The sequence below is a fragment of the Loxodonta africana genome, chromosome 7 (genome assembly GCF_030014295.1).
Source record: "Loxodonta africana isolate mLoxAfr1 chromosome 7, mLoxAfr1.hap2, whole genome shotgun sequence".
NCBI lineage: Eukaryota > Metazoa > Chordata > Mammalia > Proboscidea > Elephantidae > Loxodonta > Loxodonta africana.
In genome coordinates, this window is record NC_087348.1 from 31,908,282 (window position 1) to 31,928,863 (window position 20,582).

Genomic DNA, 20,582 nt, shown 5'->3' on the forward strand with positions numbered 1-20,582 from the left:
TTTGGAATCCAGATGTGGCAAAAATCAACCATTCTCCAAAAACCTTGTTGCTATCTCCAGTTGGTAAGGGCCGCCAATCTGCAGATCGAGTCTTTTCAGGCAGGGAGGATTTCTCAACCTTCCTATCTGATTTTAAACTCAGATAAATCACCTCCATTTTGTTGACTTGAGCTTTTTACTTTTGAGACTCGATACCCTACATTTTCTAGAAAGTTCAAGACCTCTGTGGTACTCTGGAGGCAAGCATACTCACTGTGGCTAACATTGAGTAAACATACTGGAGGAGTATACCATTGGTCAGGGTAAATTGTCTCAATTCCTTACCTACGGTGGGTCTAAAAGGAGTGGGGCTGTTTTTAAACCCCTGGGGATGGACCTGTCTGCAGAGTTGTTGCTTTTTGTCCATTGCCCAGGTCTTTGTACTCAAAGGTAAAAATTTCCTTTTTTTTTTTTTTTTTAATCTCTTCATATGCAGAAGAATGTATCTTTCAGATCCAGCACAGTGAATCTGGAAAAACTGGGCAACAAGGTCAATAGCAGGACACACTGTTTGGAAACTACAGGGTGGACCATGACTTTTACCTGATTGATGTCTCACAGATTCCAAATAAACTGTTATTCTCCATTTTTTTTCTTCACCGTCAGGATAGGGGTGTTGAACTGTGACTGACATGGTCTGAGCAGTCCATGTTTCACGTATCTGGTGATGATTTTGCCCTTACCTGTCAGACCTCCACTCAGACTAATGCTTAAGTGGAAGGGAAACTATGCCAGGTTGGGGCTCAACTGCAATGGGGGAACATTTTTGACATATGCTGGCACCTTGTAGGCCCATACGTATAACCACAGGATCACTGCGTGCTCAATGTCTGGCTCTACTGATCCCTGGTAGTGTCCTTCCATGCTGTAATTGGTGGGCAACTCTGTGGTAAGGGCCATCTCCACTCACCATCCATTCTCTGATGGTACCTGCATCTGCCTGGTCTCTTTATCTAAAGAAATTTGTGCTTTCACTTTGCACAAGTTTCTTTTCAGCAAGGGAATGGGACAGTCAGATATGTAGAGAAAAGAATATGTTAATGACTTGCCTTCTATACGGCAGGTTAGAGGCTGGAGGAAGGGATGGTTCTTCTCTTACCTGACACTCCCAGACTGACACAGCTTGTTTTGTCAGGGCTGTCTTTTTCAGGCTCAGGGCAGAGTGGGTTGCTCTGGTACCCACTGCAAACCATACAGTTCCCCCTCGCCCAACACACACACACAACTTCATTATACACAGTGGATCAATGGGAGACATTCCTCCAGTCCTCCTCAACTAGACTCTTTACCCATTGGCCTCATGGGCAAGCTCAAAAATAAATGAGATCCCTAATTCCACATCTTCCTCAAGTTTTGGGAGTTTTCTCCATATATCCTGGGCACTCTGATATATATCATATTCATGAGGTGAGAATTTCCAAGACTCTCAGGGTGTGTGTCTGAGAACTGTGTGAATGCCTCATACACACATGTTACACACTCACACAACATAAGTAGTTGCACCAACCTAATAACAGACTCCTAGAGACTTTTATACCCACAAGGCTCAATTCCTGTCACTTCTTGGGAGTCTAATGGCCTTACCTAGGAATTATCCTGTTATTTAACAAATAACTCCAAATACCTAGAGCCTTTAATGCCCTCTATGGTTGATTCCTCCTGCTTCTTGGGACTCTGCTAAGACCTTATATAGGTACTTACCACATAACCCAGGGGCATTTCGCATCTCCCAAGAGGTCATTCTTTGGTCCCAGATGAATCAATTCCAGGGCTACTAGAAGGTCTCTTGGAGAAATCTCCTGGTGGCACCAGATGTCGGGCTGGTCTGTTGTCCTATCTGCCACTGGAACTGAGCAGATGACTCCTGTCTGCCTCACCAGAAATGTTGCCGGGTGGAAACTTCAGGTTCTGCTTGGTGCAACTCATCTCAGCCAATGAGCAATAGACCAAAGTAGAAGAGTAGGAGAGTAGAAAGATGTCTTTATTTCACTGTGCAAGGAAGGGAAACAGTTGGGGCTGCTATTGCCAAGACTGCTCAGAGAGGGCAAGGGGAAAGGTTACTTACAATGGGTTTACAAGTAGGAAGCTCATACAAGTTACATCAGCCACATTGTTAATGATACTAGACCGCTGCAATGGGGTTTACATATAACTTCATGCAATGCATGTTCAGAATATGGTGGTTAAACTCTACCAGACGCACAGTATTACTCTATATGAGAAGTAAAATATTTTCCTGAAAGTCAACATGGCGCCTGAACTTGTTTTTGCCGATTTCAACTAGTTTTGGGAAGAAGTTAAGGAAAAGGGAACCAGGAATTTAATGTAAAGCTATGGGGCATGTCAAGCAAAGGAACCAGGATTCTCATGTAAAGGTAGGAGCAGGCCAAGCAAGCTGCTCAAGAAAGTGGAATTTTCCCCAGCCTGGGGAGCTCTGTCTTATTATGACCATCTTCGCTTTCTAACTGCTTCAAACTTTCAAAAATATTTATGCTCACAGGACAATATAACATGCATCTTTTTCATATATTCCAATGAACTATTTTTATTCGAATTTCATTGACTACACAGGGGATTTTACTTCATGATCCTGAATGAAGAAAATAATTCAGGTTCTAGTAGCTTCAACAGTACTGTAGAAATTTTGAAAAGAAAAAAAAAACCTGAAAATTCTTGTTGAGTAACGTGGAACAACTATGTCCATAAGGCAAGATAACTCTATCCTTGCCACATAACAGACCTTACTTTAATTAGAAATACAGCATGGTGCAAATCATGGGATTATCTCATTTTCCCTCTGAGAAGTAGGGTAAAAAAAAGTCAATGAAAATATTGTGCACAACCAATATTGACCAAAGTTTAGGAAGGCCAAACCAATGAAACAGAGGTAGCAAACTTAAATCATCAGAGAATATACTGTCACCCAAAGATATATACAAAAAATAATTCAACAAACATTTAAAAAAGTATTTCATACAGATAAGAAAAGATAACAACCCATGAAACTATACCAAAAAAAATTAATAATTATTAAATAAGAACAACTAGTGTATATCCTGATCTATATACCAATTAAAATAAATTTCTTGAGGTCATCCAGAGTTGCCCCCAGGTTTGGAATTCCTTCCTCACTCCCAGATCCAGGCAAAATGGGTTGATTATAAGAAAGTCAGATGCTGAGCTGAACCTGTGGATTCCTTAATTGTAAGGTATGTTGAGTTAACAGATTTGCATGTGAAAATAAAGTCATTAATAAGAAAAGAGAGGAAGTCCAAGGTCTGGAATGGGGACATTTGAGCAAATTTAGACAACTTGAGTACTTCACATCATCACAGAACACTGAGACTCCTCCACCTGGCCAAAATCTGATACTCCCCTCAGAAACTCTGAAGGCTAAAACAAAACGTAAGTGCTTACACAAACACACATACACAAACGCAAGAACTGATGCTGCGAGTTTATTCTAATAGTTGAAAAAAACACCAGGATCACTGTAGCTCCACTTTTGTACCTCGTACCTTTTCCCACTTCCACTCAGCATACCCACTCTCCTTGTCTGACTTTATGGTTCCCAACACATTCTGCTCTAGCCCTGGTGGTGCATTGCTTAAGAACTTGGCTGCTAACCAAAACATCAGCATTTTGAATCCACCAGCTGCTCCTTGGAAACCCTATGGAACAGTTCTACCTTGTCCATTAAGTTTGCTATAACTCAGAATTAACTCAATGGCAAACGGTTTTGTTTTATAGCACATTCTCAAAAAAAAAAAAAAAAAAAGTTCTGTTGTTGAGTAGATTCCAACTCCTAGCGACTCTATAGGAGAGAGTAGAACTAACCCACAGGGTTTCCAAATCTGTAAATCTTTGTGGAAGGTGACTGCCACATCTTTCTCCCATGGAGTGGCTAGTGGTTTTGAACCACCAATCTTTCAGTTAGCAGCCTAACAATTCAACCACTGCGCCACAAGGGACCCAACACATTCTTCTGCACTATAGTTTACTGAATTATTATATTTGTGATCCATCTCTTCTCTTCAAGGAAGGAAAATATTTTTTACTCTTGTTCATCAATGCGTTTAGAAGAGTGCTTGACAAATAGAAAAAAATTTATAAAAATATGAGAAATATATTTTGGCCTGCTATACTCTATGGAGACACACAGACAAGTTTTAAAGCACATGATGTAATTTATAGGAACCATATATACATTTTTTTATATAGTACATCAAACTTTAGAAAGTATTTTACTTATTTTTTCCCATGTCTTAACAGTTTCTTTTTTTTTTTTTTAACCAGGGCATATTTTACATCTTTGTTCCTTAAGCTATAAATCAAGGGATTCAACATGGGGTTAACCAGGGTGTACAATATAGAAGCCACTTTATCAGTATCAAAGGAACCACTGGACTTGGGCTGCATATACATAAAGATTAAAGTCCCATAGAACACTATCACCACAGTCACGTGGTATCCACAGGAGAAAAGGCCTTGTGCCTTCCCTCAGCTGAGTTCATCCTGAGAATGGCTAAGAAAATGAGCAGATATGAAACAAGAACTATTAGAAGGGATATAATCAAATCCAAAGATGCTAAGATGAGAATGACCTATTGAATTTCATGTGTGTTTGAGCAGAGCAAAGACAACAAGGGGTTACTGTCACAGTAGAAATGACTGATGACATTGTAGCCACAGAAGGATAAATTAAAAATCTTTATGGTGACCAAAAGAGAAACAAATGTGCTGTAGAGATAGGTTATTGCCACCGGCACCCAACAAGTCCTTTGTGACATGATGGCTATGTAGTGCAGAGGGTTACAGATGGCCACAGAGCGGTCGTAGGGTATTGCTGATAGAAGGAAAATTTCACTACTTATGAACACAATAAAGAAAGCTAGTTGTGCAGCACAAAAATAATAGGAGATTGTATTTTCATCCACAACTAAATCTACTAACATTTGGGTCCTACAGCTGTTGAACAACCAAGATCGGTAATAGCCAGGTGTCTGAGAAAAAAGTACATGGGAGTTTGTAACTTGGAGTCCATTTTGGTGAGGATGATGATGCCCAAGTTGCCCACCACTGAGATCATGTAGATGATGAGGAACAGCCCTAACAATAGAGCCTGCAGCTCTGGGTGGTCTGTGATTCCCGTCAGAATGAATTCATTCAGTGCTGTCAGATTGTGTTTTTCCATCTTGGTCTATGAGGAAACCTATTCTGGATAGAGACATCAGCAGAGTCAATAGGTTTTATATAGCATCATCTGGTAGATCTTTGGTATACAAAGGCAATATGTTAAATGAATAAGATAAATCCAAATTTTCCAATATAGTTATTTGAAATTAAACCCACTTCCCACAAATAATATATAGCCACATGAAGATTGAAATAGAAAGCGAGGGAGAGGGAAAGAGAGAGAAATCGAACTTGTTATAAGTTGGGTAAAATTTGCTCCCCAAAGAACATTTGTCAATGCCTGGGACATTTGCAATGTCACAACTAGGAGAAGGGTACTACTTGTATCTAATGGAAGCCTGGGATGTTACTAAACATTCTACTATATACAGGGTAACGCCACACAATAAGAAAGTTTCGAGTCCAAAATATCACTAGGGCAGAAGTTGAGAAACTCTGATATAAACATAGCAATAACACAGATAAAGATGTAGGTGTACAGGTACATGTAGCTGTAGATGTACATATACATATACATGCACATATACATATACACAATACAGATACATATACACGTTCATATACATATACATAGATGGGATTCCTGGTGGAGCAGTGGTTAAGGGCTTGACTGATAATAAAAAAAAATTGGCTTTTTGAGTCTACCATCCTCTCCCTGAGAAACCTTGGGGCAGTTCTATTCTGTCCTAGTGTCTCTATGAGTCAGAATCAACTTGATGGCAAAGGGTTTCAGTTTTTTTTTTTTTTTTTTTTTAATATATACATATAGATGTATGAAGCAAAAATGAAAAAAGTTGAAATTTTAAGTGATAGGTACATGGATGATTACTAAATTTTCTTTTTTCTTGTAAATAATAACACATAATCACATTTACAAAATTATAATGCAAATGTTAATTTCATTATAAAAATTTTAAAGTGCTAATTCACTAAATGTGTGGGAACATTTAATATGCCTTTCTTCAAAACATAGTCCTATAAAAGCCCTTGTGCCATGGGTGGTACTGACTAAGACAATACACTTGACAGGTATCGAACACATGTATTAACAAGGGATTATTTGTCTTTATACAGGGAACTATTCTGGGTGGTAGACCCTTGCAGATATAGTCTCTGTTATACCACCGCTTGTGGGTTATAGAAACCCTAGTGGCATAGTGGTTAAGTTCCAGGACTACTAATCAAAACATCAGCAGTTCAAATCCACCAGGTACTCCTGGGAAATTCTATGGGGCAGTTTTACTCTGTCCTATAGTGTTGCTATGATTTGGAATCAACTTGACGGCAACGGGTTTGGTTCTGGTTTTGTGGGTCATAGAATAAGATACCTTAATTTCTTTATTTACAAATGCAAAATGACCACTTCCCCTCAGGGTTGTTGGAAAAATAAATAGTGATTAAATGTTTCAATGCATTTAAGGTATTGGGATATAAATCTCAAATATCAAGTGTATAGTGTTATTGTCGTTTTTAAAAGGATGACAATAATTTACATGAAAGGACTTTTCTTTATATATGTATACATAAATTGTTCTAGTGTGACTTAGCTTCTATGTCAGGGTTATGACGATGAGTAGGTTGAGAAGTGTGTTACCCATGTAACTGACCCCAGCTCTTCTCTCTCCAATCCTCAAGTTCATAACTAAAATTGGACCGTCAGTGTGCCGGTCTTCTGGATAATACATCTTCTACTTAATACATTTTAATATAAGTTGATGGACTGCTAAACTAAAGATCAGCAGTTCAAAACCACCCATGGCTCCATGGGAGAAAGAAGTGGCAGTCTGCTTCCATAGTTATTTACAGCCTTGGAAACCCTATGGGGTCACTGCTGAGTAAGGATCACCTTAACAGGAGTGTGTTTTAATATACATTTACTTAAAATATGTCCTAACCTAGGAGTATTTTCATTTTAACTAATATACTAAGTTGTTTGTAACAAATCAGATATATTTTCTCATGAAAGAATCTAAGATAGTGAGAGGAGATTTGAACAAATGGGAAAAAGTGAGGTCCATGTCATTGTTCTTATATAATGTGATTTCATTAAGAAATTCCATTTGAATAAAGAGACCCTCTACTTTAAACGATTATATAGTATGTAATGCATATAAACATAAGTTAAAATGTATATACGTATCCCTAACATACCACAGATTAAAAAAAAAAAAATGCCAGAGAAGGATAAGGATGGCAGTTTAAGGTAAAAGAATGAACGGTTTGAAATGATACTACTTACATGAAAATAGCAGTACCAGCAGCCTCTGATTCCAGAATAATCAAGCAAATAGAAAAATATAATTGTACCATATTAAATATTAAAATGGCTACTGGGGAAATACACTCTCATATAAAGCATTGCTTGTACAGTTGTGACCCTATGCACACACATTACTTAGGTCGGAAAACAAACTATTGGCCTCTTTCCACCTAGAACAAAGGAGAATGAAGAAAACCTAGGCGTAAGAAAGCAAATAGTCCAAAGGACATATGGCCCACATGAACCACAGCCTCCTCTAATTTGAGACCAGAAGAACTAGATAGTGCCTGACTACCACTACAGACAACTCTGACCAGGATCACAATAGAAATTCTGGGGCAGAATGTAAAAAAAAAGTTCCAAAAAATTAAAAAAAAAAAAAAAGATGGGATTTGCTGGTTTGAAAGAGGTTGCAGAAACCCATGTAGACACTCCCGGTGGCCACCTTTCAGCCCAATAACAGATGGAGTAATTAAATTAAATAATAACATCTGTGAAGAATGTGCCCCTTAGAACAATCAACTTTTTGAGACAAACAGGGAAAGAAGGCAGGGAGGACAGGGAAACCTGACTAATGGAAACAATGAAGCTGGGAAGGAAATGAGAAGAGTGCTGACACATTTTTTTGTAAGAATCTTTGACTGGAAAATTAATTTGCTATGTAAACTTTCACCTAAAGCACAATAAAATGTTTTTTTTTTTTTTAAAGAAGTACTGAATTGAGTATCAGTAGGTATTACAATTAGGAAATCAGCTGTCTTCAATGAATACAATAAAAGCTATATAAATCTTGTTTAGCTGCAATGATGAATGAGTGAAGAAAAAAAGTTCTTATATTTGTAAGTACTGCTTTTCCTATAAGGTAAAGGACAGTAAGGGGACTTCCTCTCAACAGCTCTGGAGCTCCATGGACAGCACCAAATTATTTGGGAAGCTCTGGTGGCTTCGTGATTAAGTGCTGCGGCTGCTAACCTAAAGGTCAGCAATTCACATCCTCCAGGAGCTCCTTGGAAACTCTGCGGGGCAGTTCTACTCTGTCCTTTAGGGTCACTATGAGTCAGAATCGACTCAATGGCAACGGGTTTGGTTTTTACACAGTTATTTAAATATATGTTAAATATTAAATTACACTTGAGAGGTACATAAGAAGAGCCTAGAGCCATTATGTAACTAAGGATTTGGAAGGACATCAACATTGGAGACTGAATACCTGCAGCTTCATAATTTTGCCAGAGTAGTTTTTAAGGCTCTATATGCTTCCTTTACTTTCACCTTTGTGTTCTATTATTCACATAATTAGGACACTTGGATGGCACAGATAATCAAGCACTCAGCTACAGATTGAAAGTTTGGGGGATCGAGTCCACTCCGAGGTGCCTTGGAAGAAAGAAGGATCTACTTCTGAAAGTCGCAACCATTGAAAAACCTATGGAGCACTGTTCTCAGACACAAACAGGGTAGCTATGCGGCAAAACTGACTCCAGGACTTTTTTTTTTTTTTGTCTTTGATTCTTTTTTATTCATATAATTATTTATACAAAGTAAAATATTATTTAGCCATATAACGATAATATTTCATAGACGCTTATGAGCATTTAGCCTCTGAAACAAAGTGTGAATATTTGGAAAAAAAAAATGACAGAAAAAGGGAGAGAGATCCTCGTCTCAGGTACTATACAAAGTAGAATGCACACAGGACTAACTCAGAAATCCTGCTGAAATCCTCAGAAATCCTTGCAACGAATTTGCCATTGAATAAAGGTGGGACCCTGCAAGTGTCACTGAAACATCCTGGGTATTGCTAAAATATAAAAATAGCCCATCTTTTTACCTGTAATGAAATCTCTGTCTTGACTCTCCCATGTGTTTCTTAACATGACATAGAGAGACAAATTTATGGAATTTTTTTTCACCCATGGAGATTCTGCCTGAGAAGATGCCAAGCAATTTGTTGATTTGTCCTGAACCACTTAAAAGCTTAACAAAGTATCTAGGGGTTGTCTGTTAATTGTCCAGGACAATTTGTATTCATCAGTGAGCAAGTTTTCAATCATATAGTGTGTATACATATCTGTATTTATCTATTTCATACATTCTTACCTTTTACTCTTTGTTGACTTTCCATTTTTACCACCCAGGTACCTGGATTAAAACATCATACTTATAAATCAGATCTGTCAGTATTCCTCGTTTCTACAGCTGTCTCTTCAAATAGATGACAAAATGAAGATGTGCTTAAACACTTTCTTATTATATTATTTAAAAGACTTAAATGGAATAAATGTATTGTATTGCCCATACGTTAGGTATCACTTCCTTGTTTGCTGTTGTTATTGTTGCTATTATGGTTATTGTTCAGGGTTTGTTTGTTTGTTAGCTTTGTTTTTGACCTCAGGAACAGAAATGTTGCATTTGCTTCTTGTTCCGTGGTCAGCTGCCATCATAGTCTGCTTAGGATTTTTGCTTGTTTGTTTAATTTTCTTTTATTATATTTCAATATTTTATGGTTTTCCATTCTCTCCAATTCTCATCCCAGAACATCTTTCTCACCTTCATACATATTTGGCTGTGCTTCACATATGCTCAACCATAGCAATATTACCCTTGTGTCTTAGGCCGAGTTCTTCAGAGAAGCAAAACCAGTAGAGCATATAAATATACATAGAGAGAGATTTATATCAAGGGAATGGCTCACGTGGCTGTAGAAGCAGAAGCTGGAATGCCCTAAGTCTGTGGGTCGGAATAGAGGCTTCACCTGATTTATGTAGCTGCATGGGCTGGCTAACAGAACATCTGCAGGTCAGAGAGCAGGGCTCTTGCTCACAGGTTGGGAAGATCAAAGAATCCCAAGATCCAAAACCAAAACTGCAGGCAAGCTGCTGGTTCAGTTCTTAAGAACCAGAGGTCAGAAAAATAGGAGCCTATTGCAGGATCCAGAGTGAGAAAAAGCCAATGAACCTTGGTAGAATGTCGACTTCTATTCCATGCAGGCCACAGGTGTCAACTGAGTGCTACTCACAGCAGATGCCATCATGGAGATGATCACATCATCATAGAACTGCCATGCCACTGAGAATCATGGCCTAGCCAAGTTGACACAGAACCTTAACTGTCACACATTGTAAAGTGTGATATTTTACGTGTAATGTCTTATTATGAATATACGTTTATCATGCTATAAATCTTTTTGGTGCACTTTGCCATTTTAGCTATTCATAATGTATCCATTCATGCTTTTTTTTTTGCTTATTTGTGATATATATATGTATACATATACATAATTTTTTCAGCAGTCACTGCTAAGTGAAAATTTGTAGGTTTAAACCCACAAGCCATTATGGGGAGAAAAGACTTGGTCCTCTGCATCCATAAAGATTACAGCCTAGGCAACATTTGGGGCATTCCCACTCTGTCTTTTGAGTCACTATGAGTCTCTCACCGTTTACCCTTTGGTATGGAGTGTATTCCAAGTCATCTCACAGTTTAGGAATCTAGAAATTCAAGTTCAGGACACCAGCTCCAGGGGAAAGTTTTCTTTCTCTATTGGTTCTGGGGAAAAGTCCTTGTCATCAACCTTCCCCTGAACTAGGAACTTCTCGGCTACTGGATCCCTGGTCCAAAGGATTTTCTCATTTAGTGGTGACATTTTCTTGGAGGCATGAGGTCCTACACCTTTGTGCTCATTTCACTCTTTTGTATCTCCAAAGAGATTTACTCACAATACATCCTAATCCAGTTTGAGTCCTTCCTTATTAACATAAAAAAAAAACTGTAATACTGCCTCATTAACTTCATATAGGTTAGGATTTACGACATGTAGAATAATCACATAAGATCACAAAATGTTGGACAAGGACACTATACTGGGAATCCTGACCTAGCCGAGTTGAAACATATTTTGAGGGGACATAATTCAATCCATTACTAGTGTTATATCTAAGAAATCCCAAAATGTATCTGTAAAATAAACAAAAACCCACTTAAAATTCAGACAGGCTTTTTTTTTTTTTTAATTGACCACTAACCTAAAAGCAAATTCACAAGGAAATGCTAAGTTAACTTTTTAAAACTGTAATTCTATTGTAGGCTCTATTAGATTTTATACATAAAAAAATTTCATCTATCAGTAAAAAGAGTTTTACCTCTTCCTTTCCAATCTGAATGCTTTCTATTTATTTATTTTTATTGCCTTTTACTTTCCAGAACATCCACTAAAATGTCCGATAGACTTGGCAAGGGTAGATTTACATATTGTGTTCCTGGTCTTCCTGAGAATTTATTCAATCTTTCATACCATGTGTGATGGCAGCTGTAGGTGGATCACGGATGCCCTTTATCAGTTTGAAAAAGTTCCTTGTTTATATTGTCGTTAGTTGAGGTTAGTTGTCAGTCAAGTCGGTTCCAATTCCTGGTGACCCAATGTACAACAGAATGAAACACTGCTTAGTCCTGCACTATTCTCACAACCATTGTTTTGCCTGAGTGCATCCTTCAAGCCACTGTGTCAGTCCATCTCATTGATGGTCTTCCTTTTCTTCACTGACCCACTACTTTGTTGTTGCTGTTGTTAGGTGCCTTTGAGTTGGTTCTTACTCTATGTACAACAGAAAAAAACACTGGCTGGTCTTGTGCCATCCTCACAAATGTTATGCTTGAGCCCGTTGTTGCAGCCACTGTGCCAATCCATCTCATTGAGGGTTTTCTGTTTTTATTGTAGACCCTCTACCAAGCATGATGCCCTTCTCCAGGGACTGATCCTTCCTGATAACATATCCAAAGTACATTAGAAGAAGTCTTGCCATCTTTGCTTGCAAGAAGCATTCTGGTTGTACTTCTTCAAGACAGATTTGTTCATTCTTATGTCAGACCAATGTATATTCAATATTCTTCCCCAAAACACCAATTCAAAGGTGTCAATTCTTCTTTGGTCTTCTTTATTCATCCTCCAGCTTTCACATGCATATGAAGCAATTGAAAACACCATGTGTTGGGTCAGGCAACCTTAGTCCTTAAAGTGGCATCTTTGCTCTTCAACACCTTAAAGAGATCTTTTGCATCCAAATTGCTCAATGCAAAGTGTCCTTTGATTTCTTAACTCTTGCTTCCATGGATGTTGATTGTAGATCTAAGTAAAATGAAATCCTTGACAACTTCAATCTTTTCCCTATTTATCATGATGTTGCTTATTGGGCCAGTTATGAGGATTTTTGTGTTGTTCGTGTTGAAGTGTAATTCATACTGAAAGCTATGGTCTTTGATCTCCATCAATAAGTGTTTCACGTCCTCTTCGCTTTCAGCAAGAAAGATTGTGCCACCTGCATAATGCAGGTTGTTAATGTGTCTTCCTCCAATCCTAATGCCCAGTTCTTCTTCACGTAATCCAGCTTCATGGATTATTTGCTCACCATATAGATTGAAAAAGTATGGTGAAAGGATTCAACCCTGATACACATCTTTCTTCACTTTAAACCATGCAGTGTACTCTTTTTCTGTTTGAACTACTGCCTCTTGGTGTAAGAACATGTTTCTCATTAGCACGATTAAATGTTCTGGAGTTCTTGTTTGTCTCAATGTTATTCATAATTTGTTATGATTCACGCAGTCGAATGCCTTTGCGTAGTCATTAAAACACAGGTAAACATCTTTCTGCTATTCTCGGCTTTTACCCATGATCCATCTGACATGAGCAATGATATCTCTCATTCCATGTCCTCTTCTGAAACCAGGTTGAAAATCTGGCAATTTGTTGTTGATGCACTGCTAAAACCACTTTTGAATAATCTTTAGCAAAATTTTATTTGTGTGTGATATTAATGATTTTGTTAGATAATTTCCTCAATCTGTTGGATCACCTTCAGTATTAATTTAGTTAAAATTTTATCACAATATTGGGACATTGAAAATGTTTTTCTACATCTGTTTATGTGGCTTTATTTTCATTTCAAATTAGTTGTAATGGTGAATGTCTTTCCTTGGTCTTTAAAAACCAACTCTGCATTCTTGGGGCACACCTAATTTGGTGCATTACTCTCTTTACATGTTTCTGGACACAATTTCTTTAAATTTTTAGAAAACTTTTCACATATACCTTCTGCTGTTTTCTTCTTTTTTTTAATACTTTTGCCTACCTTTGATATCAGAGTAAAGCTATCCTCATATAGAAAATGGAAATATACACTCTTCTTCAGTTTTCTGGAAGAGTTCATAAAGAACTGGCTAGTTCTTTTTCCCTAAACATTTAATAGAATTTCCCGATCAAGCCATTTAGACTTGACTGGGGATTGGGGGTATTTTAAATTTAAATTTCCATTTTGATATTCTCTTTATCAATGAATTTTTTTCTTATATGTTTTCCAGTCTCTATATACATGGAAACACCATAACCCTCCGTGTATGGTCCTGACCTAAAACCCAGGTTGAATTTTTTTTTTTTAAATGGGCAACCTTAGTGTATTTAAAATTTACTTTATTTTTTCTCATTACAAACTTTTTGGGTATTAAAAGCATAAAAATAAGCAAATATGCATGGAAAATTTGGAGGGAATATGGGGCAACAATGTCCAGAAATCATAACAAATATATAAAATGTTACATATCGCAGCTCACACACTACAAATACACCGTAAACCAAATTTGGGATTATCTCCTTTTGCTTCTTTCAAGTAGGAGAATCAAAATGATGAATTCAAACTATAGGTCCTGATCAAAATATATTGTACACTCATATTAACCAAATTTTAGAAAATTCAACAAAACAAAAACAAGGAGGCAACAAACCTAACTTCATACTTCTGCATGCTCTGCAAAACTGTAGTAGTGATGTTAACTCTTCGCTGAATGCTCGGTAGAATTCTCTAGTGAACCTGTCAAGGGCAGGGCTTTTTTTTTTTTTCCGGTAAGGAGTTTTTTAATTATCTCTCCATCTCTTCTTTTGTTACAAGCTCGTGTGGGCTCCTCTTGCTGATCTCTTTCTATTTGTTCATGATGTAGGGTTAATATTTTGATTTTGTCCCCTTTTTCTTTTTGGTTGTATGCATTCATTGCTATCAACCGACCTTTAAGCACTGCTTTCTCTGCGTCCCAAAGCTTCTGGTAGGATGCGTTTTCATTTGCATTTGATTTTGTAAATTCCTTTATTCATTCCTTAATTTCTTCGGTAGCCCAGTAGTTTCAGAGAAAGGTGTCACTCAGTTTCCAAGCATTTTTTTTTCTTTCTTTTTCTGTTATTGATTTCTACTTTTATGGCTGTATGGTAAGAAAAGATGCTTTATAAAATTGATGTTTTGGATTCTGTTAAGGCTTGCTTTGTGGCCTAATACGTGGTCTCTTCGGGAGAACGCTCCACCTGGGTTGGAAAAGAAATTATACTTGGCTGCTGTTGGGTGCAGTGTTCTGCATATGTCTATGATATCAAGCTTGTTCACTATGAAATTTAGATCTTCTTTGTCTTTATTGAGCTTTTTCTGGATGTTCTGTCCTTCACCAAAAATGGCGTCAACTGTCCTACCATTATTGTGGAGTTGTCTATTTCTCTTTTCACAGCTGTTAGAGTTGGTTTTATGTATTTTTGAGCCCTGTCATTGAATGAAAACCGAATCTTTTCATTTAATGAAAAATTGAATACATAAATATTTATTATGGTTATGTCCTCCTTGTGTATTGACTCTTTAATCATTATATAGTATCCTCCCTTATCCTTTGTGGTGCTTTCAAGTCTATTTTGTCAAAAATTTATGTTGCCACTCCTGCTCTTTTTTGATTGTTGTTTGATTGAATTTTTTTTTTCCACCATTTGAGTTTTAGTTTGTATCTTTGTATCTAAGGTATGTCTCTTGTAGGCAGCATATAGATGGACCATGTATTTTTTATCCCTTCTGCAACTCTCTGTCTTTTTATTGGTGCATTTAGTCCATTATATTCATTGTAATTACAGATTGGTATGAGTTTAACGCTGTCATTTTCGTGCATACTTTTTGTTCTTGTTTGTTGACAGTTTCTTTATTCCACTTAATTTCCTTTGCTGAGTCATTTTTTTGTGTGTATTTTCTTTTCATCTTTTTCATTGAGGTTGATTTCATATTTGCTGGTCTTTATGTTTTTCCTGTTTTTTATTTTGATGTGCAGGATTGTTAATTTCCTTTGTGGTTACTTTAATATTTACCTCTATTTTTCTGATGTTTAAAACAATCTTTTATTTCTAATATCAACTTTGAATTCCTCTCCATATGAAAGTTCTATAACTACATTATTTACCCCTCTTTTTTGTTTAAATGTTGTCATCTTTTGCATGTTGACATCTCTCCATTCCCTATTTTCAGCACTTTAGCTTGGATTTATTTTTGTGAGTTCCCTATCTCAGGTGATATCTGGTTGTTCTGACCTATGTTCTAATCTTGGGTTGTTATCTGATGTTATAGATTGTCCAACCAGAGGGCTCCCTTTAGGTATTTCTTGTAATTTTGGTTTGGTTTTTACAAATTCCCTAAACCTCTGTTTATTCTGAATTGCCCTAATTTTGCCATCAAATTTGAGAGACGGTTTTGCTGGGTATATAATTCTTGGCTTGTAATTTTTTTTTTTTTTTCCCTCAAGTCTTTATACGTCATCTCATTGTCTTCTTGCCTGCAGGGTTTCCACTGAGTAATCAGAGCTTGGTCTTATTAACTCTCTTTTGTAGATGACTTTTTGTTTATCCCAAGCCACTCTTAAAATGCTCTCCTTATCTTTGGTTTTGGCAAGTTTGATTATGATATTTCTTGGTGACTTTCTTTTGTGATCTACCTTGTGTGGGGGTTCTATGAGCTTCTTGGATAGATATCTTCTCATGTTTCATGATATCAGGAAAGTTTTCTGTCAACAAATCATCAACAATTCTATGTTTTCTGTTATTCCCCCGTTATGGTGCCCCAAACAATCATAGGTTATTTCTCTTGATAGAGTCCCATGTAATTCTTAGGGTTCCTTCATTTTTTTTAATCATTTTATCTGATTTTTCCTCAGATAATTTGATGTTAAATGCGTTGTCTTCAATCTCACTAATTCTGCCTTCCATTGCCTCAATTTTGCTGTTATGACTTACAACTGAGTTGTCTCATTCCGAAATTCTTTAGCTAATCTTTTGGATTTCTGTTCGATATCTCTCTGTGGATTCTTGCAGCCTGTTAATTTTGTCATTATGCTTTTGTATAACCTTCTTAAGTTCCTCTGTTGCTTTGTCTGTGTGTTCCTTGGCTTTTTCTGCATTTTGCATAAACTCCTTCTTGATCTCTTGAATAGCTCTGTACATTAATCTTTTGAATTCTACTGCCAGTAATTCCAAGAAGTTATCTTCCTCTGGAGGTTTCTTTGTTTTTTGTTTTGGTGGTTTGCTAAAGCCATCATGGTCTGCCTCTTTATGTGATTTGATATTGACTGTTGTCTTCAAACAATCAATAAGTTATTATATTTATTTACTTAATGTTTACTTACCGTGTCCTAGTTTATTTTTATTTTGATATGTCCAAATAGGCTAGTCTCGTGAGCTGCTTTGATTACTGATGTCTTTAAAGCTGTCATGTGCTGTCATCAGGTGGTTAGAGCTGTGACTAGGAATGTGAGCCCAGGAGTCCTTTTACTTCTCTTGTGTTGATTCAGCTTAGGAGAGCAGGTCAGTCATTCACCAAGTGTGCCTTTCAGGCTCTCACCTACAGTCCTAGACATGCAGGAGTCATGTGAGTAGGTCCAAGTATCTGGCTGCTGTAGGGGGTCATATGCTGGGGAAGGCAGGGGGCTGACAGCTGTCCTGTAGACAGTTGTCTACAGGTATGTGTCTGTTCCCTAGAGTGTGTAGGTAGGAGGCTTTTGCAGTTGGACTTTGGGCACCTAATACTGTTGGCTGTAGGGACTGAGAAGAAACACTTATTGTCAGACACCTCCACAGGTGGCTGGGTGATATGGGTGGAGCCACCAGTCCTCAGACCCAATGTGGGTAGATGAGGACCCTGCTTAAACGGCAGAGTAGTATCAAATGTCATGAATCTGCCACTCGTCTTAGCTGTTGCAGTTGAAAATAGGCTTCAGGTATATACTCTGTTATACTGGGCTAATGAATGTCTATGGTGTTGAAATGGGCCCGCACAGGTCTAGGAAGTAGTGAAAGGCATTCAAGGCCTGAGGACCCCTTATGCCTGTTCCTAGGCAAAGGGTCTATGGTGCCCTGAATTCCCAGCTTAGGGGAGCTGGCAGATTATTTTTTTTCCTTTTTGTTAATTTTTTCCTACTCCAAATCTAGGAGAATGGTTCGGGGCACTCTTTAGGTCATACTTCTAGACCACCAAGCTTAGTGATCACTGACACCAGGCCAGGACCCAGAGCAGAGAGGGGAGGGAGGTACTTCCCAAGGAGGGGAAGGGATTTTTGAACCACACAGTAGGTTAGATGCTTGTACCTATCCTTTGCCAGTTCAGAACTGCTTCTCCATGGTTCCAGAGGTTTGAACAGACTATCTGCCATTCTCTTACTCCTGATGTGGAAAATGCATCCCAAACACAATTGCTTGCCTCAGCCCAAGCTAGCCAGCTCATCTAGAATGCAAGGTGCTGGCCAGGTCAGGTCTGGAAAATCCTCGCTTCTTCTGAACTGTCTCTCCCTCTCTCTGCCACTCCGGACAACTCCTTAAACTTGTCTTTGATGTTCAGGTCTCCTAGACTGTCATGTATTATTGATTCACTTGTTTTTTCAGGTCTTTGTTGTTAAGAGGGATCTTAGGAAGCATCTGACTAATCCAACACCTTGATGCCGCCTGTTTGTACTAATTTTTTTTTTTTTTATAACCTCAAGGAGAGTTATTAGTCACTCCAACTCTCCTTTTATTGTAAATTGTCTGTTCGAGTCTTCTCTGTTATTTTATTTATTAGATTAAGATATTCTATTTTATTGGCATGACTCAAAATGAGAAGAAACAGCTGCAAATAGCCAATAATAATTGAACATAGATTGTATGAAATATGAATCCCAGATAATTGGAAGTTGTAAGAAATGAAATGGAACACATAAAGACGGATACCCTAGGCATTAGTGAGCTGAGATGGAATGGTATCGACCATTTTCAAACAGGTAATCATATGGTATGCTATGCCAGAATGACAAATTGAAGAGCAATGGCATCAAACTCATCAGCAAAAAAAAAAAAAAATCATTCCAAGACCTATAATGAGGAACAATGCTATCAGTGATATGATAATATTCATATGCCAAAAAAGACCAGTTAATACTACTATTATTCACATTTATTCAACCAATGCCAAAGATGAGGATATTGAAGATGTTATCAACTTCAAAGTCTGAATTCATCAAAATTGCAGTCAAGATCCATTGCTATTATTTTTACATATCGCTGGACCCAATTTCTTAAATTTTTCTTTGGATTTTTCACATACCTGCTCTGTTGTTTTCTTTTCTTTAATGCCTTTGTTTACATTTGATATCAGAGTAAAGCTATCCTCATATAAAAATAGGAAATGCAAAATACCCCTCTCTTCAGTTTTGTAGAAGAGTTTGTGTAGAGTCGGTTAATTCTTTTCCCTAAACACGTAACAGAATTTCCCAGTCTAGCCACTTGGAATGATTCAGAATGGGGTGTGTTTTAAATTTCCATTTTGATATCCTGTTTATAAACGATATTTTTCTCACATGTTTTCTAACCTTTACATGTATGCAAATATATCATAACCCACCTTGTAGGGTCCTAAAATAAGACCCAGATTGGATTCTTTTCTAAAGACAACATTAACGTGTCTAAAATTTAATTTTTTTTCTCCTTACAGATTTTCTGAATATTAAAAGAATAAGAAAATATGCTTGGAAAATTCAGAGGGAATATGTAGCAACTATGTCCAGAAATCATGGCAAATATATAAAATGCTACATATCACACCTCACTCACTGGAAACACAGCATGGTCCAAACCGTGGATTATCTCCTTATGCTTCTTTCAAGTAGAATTATCAAAATTATGAATTCAAACAATACATACTGATCAAACTAAAGTGCACACTCATATTCATCAAGTTTAAGAAAATTCAGCCAAACAAAAACAAGATAACAAACATAACTCATCATACAATAGACCTCTTATGCAAGGCTACATAAACAATTAGAAAATGACTTCTAAACAAGAGTAATTGTTCTTTTCTAGAGAGATAAGGATAACAATCTATGAGACAAAGACATGGAATTAGGAAGCAGTATCAATCTGGGACAGAAAAAAAAGAAAAAACCTGGAAATTTCTGTGGCTGACCTCAATAAATTTATCTTAACAGTTATACCCCCTATCTGGATACAGACAAAATGGGGTAACTTATACAAAACCAGACACCTAGCTGAACCTGTTGAATATAATTTTATTTTACTACTGTTTATATCAATATTACAATATAGCAATAGTAAAAATAATAACAAAGTAAACCAATTCTAAAGGCTCAAATATGAAAGTAAAGGCCCTGATGATGAAAGACAGGGATTTCAAGGTTTAGAAAGTGGACATTTGAGCAAATTCAAATGACTGAGTACTTCAAATCAATCCACCACACTGAGCCTTCTTTTAATCAGAATTAGCCAAACAGGGCAGAATGTGAGCGACAAAACAGAAGGTGTGTGCAAGCGCACACTCACACACACACACACAGACACTTTCTACTTTTTTTTTCTACTAGATGAGGAAAATGCCAGGTATTTGGAAATCTTCCTGTATCTACTACAGTTTCACTATTCCACTCAAGACATTCAATTTTCTTTTTTTTAAATCTAACACCCCCCATAACATTCTAATATACTTTCAAGTTTCTTAATTATTATGCTTATCTTGCATCACTCCTGCTCAAGGAAGGCAACACTTTGTACTGTTTCATTTGTTAATCTACTTACAGACTTAGTAGAGTCACTGGTAGAAGGCAATATAGAAATATATGTTGAACTTATCTGTGTTTTCTGTGCTTGCTACTCCCTTTGGAGGCACACAGAAAAAAGTTTGAAGCCCAAATGTACTTTACATGAATCATATGTTATAGTGAACTTTGAGGAAATATATTGCATGGCCGTCCTAAAGTC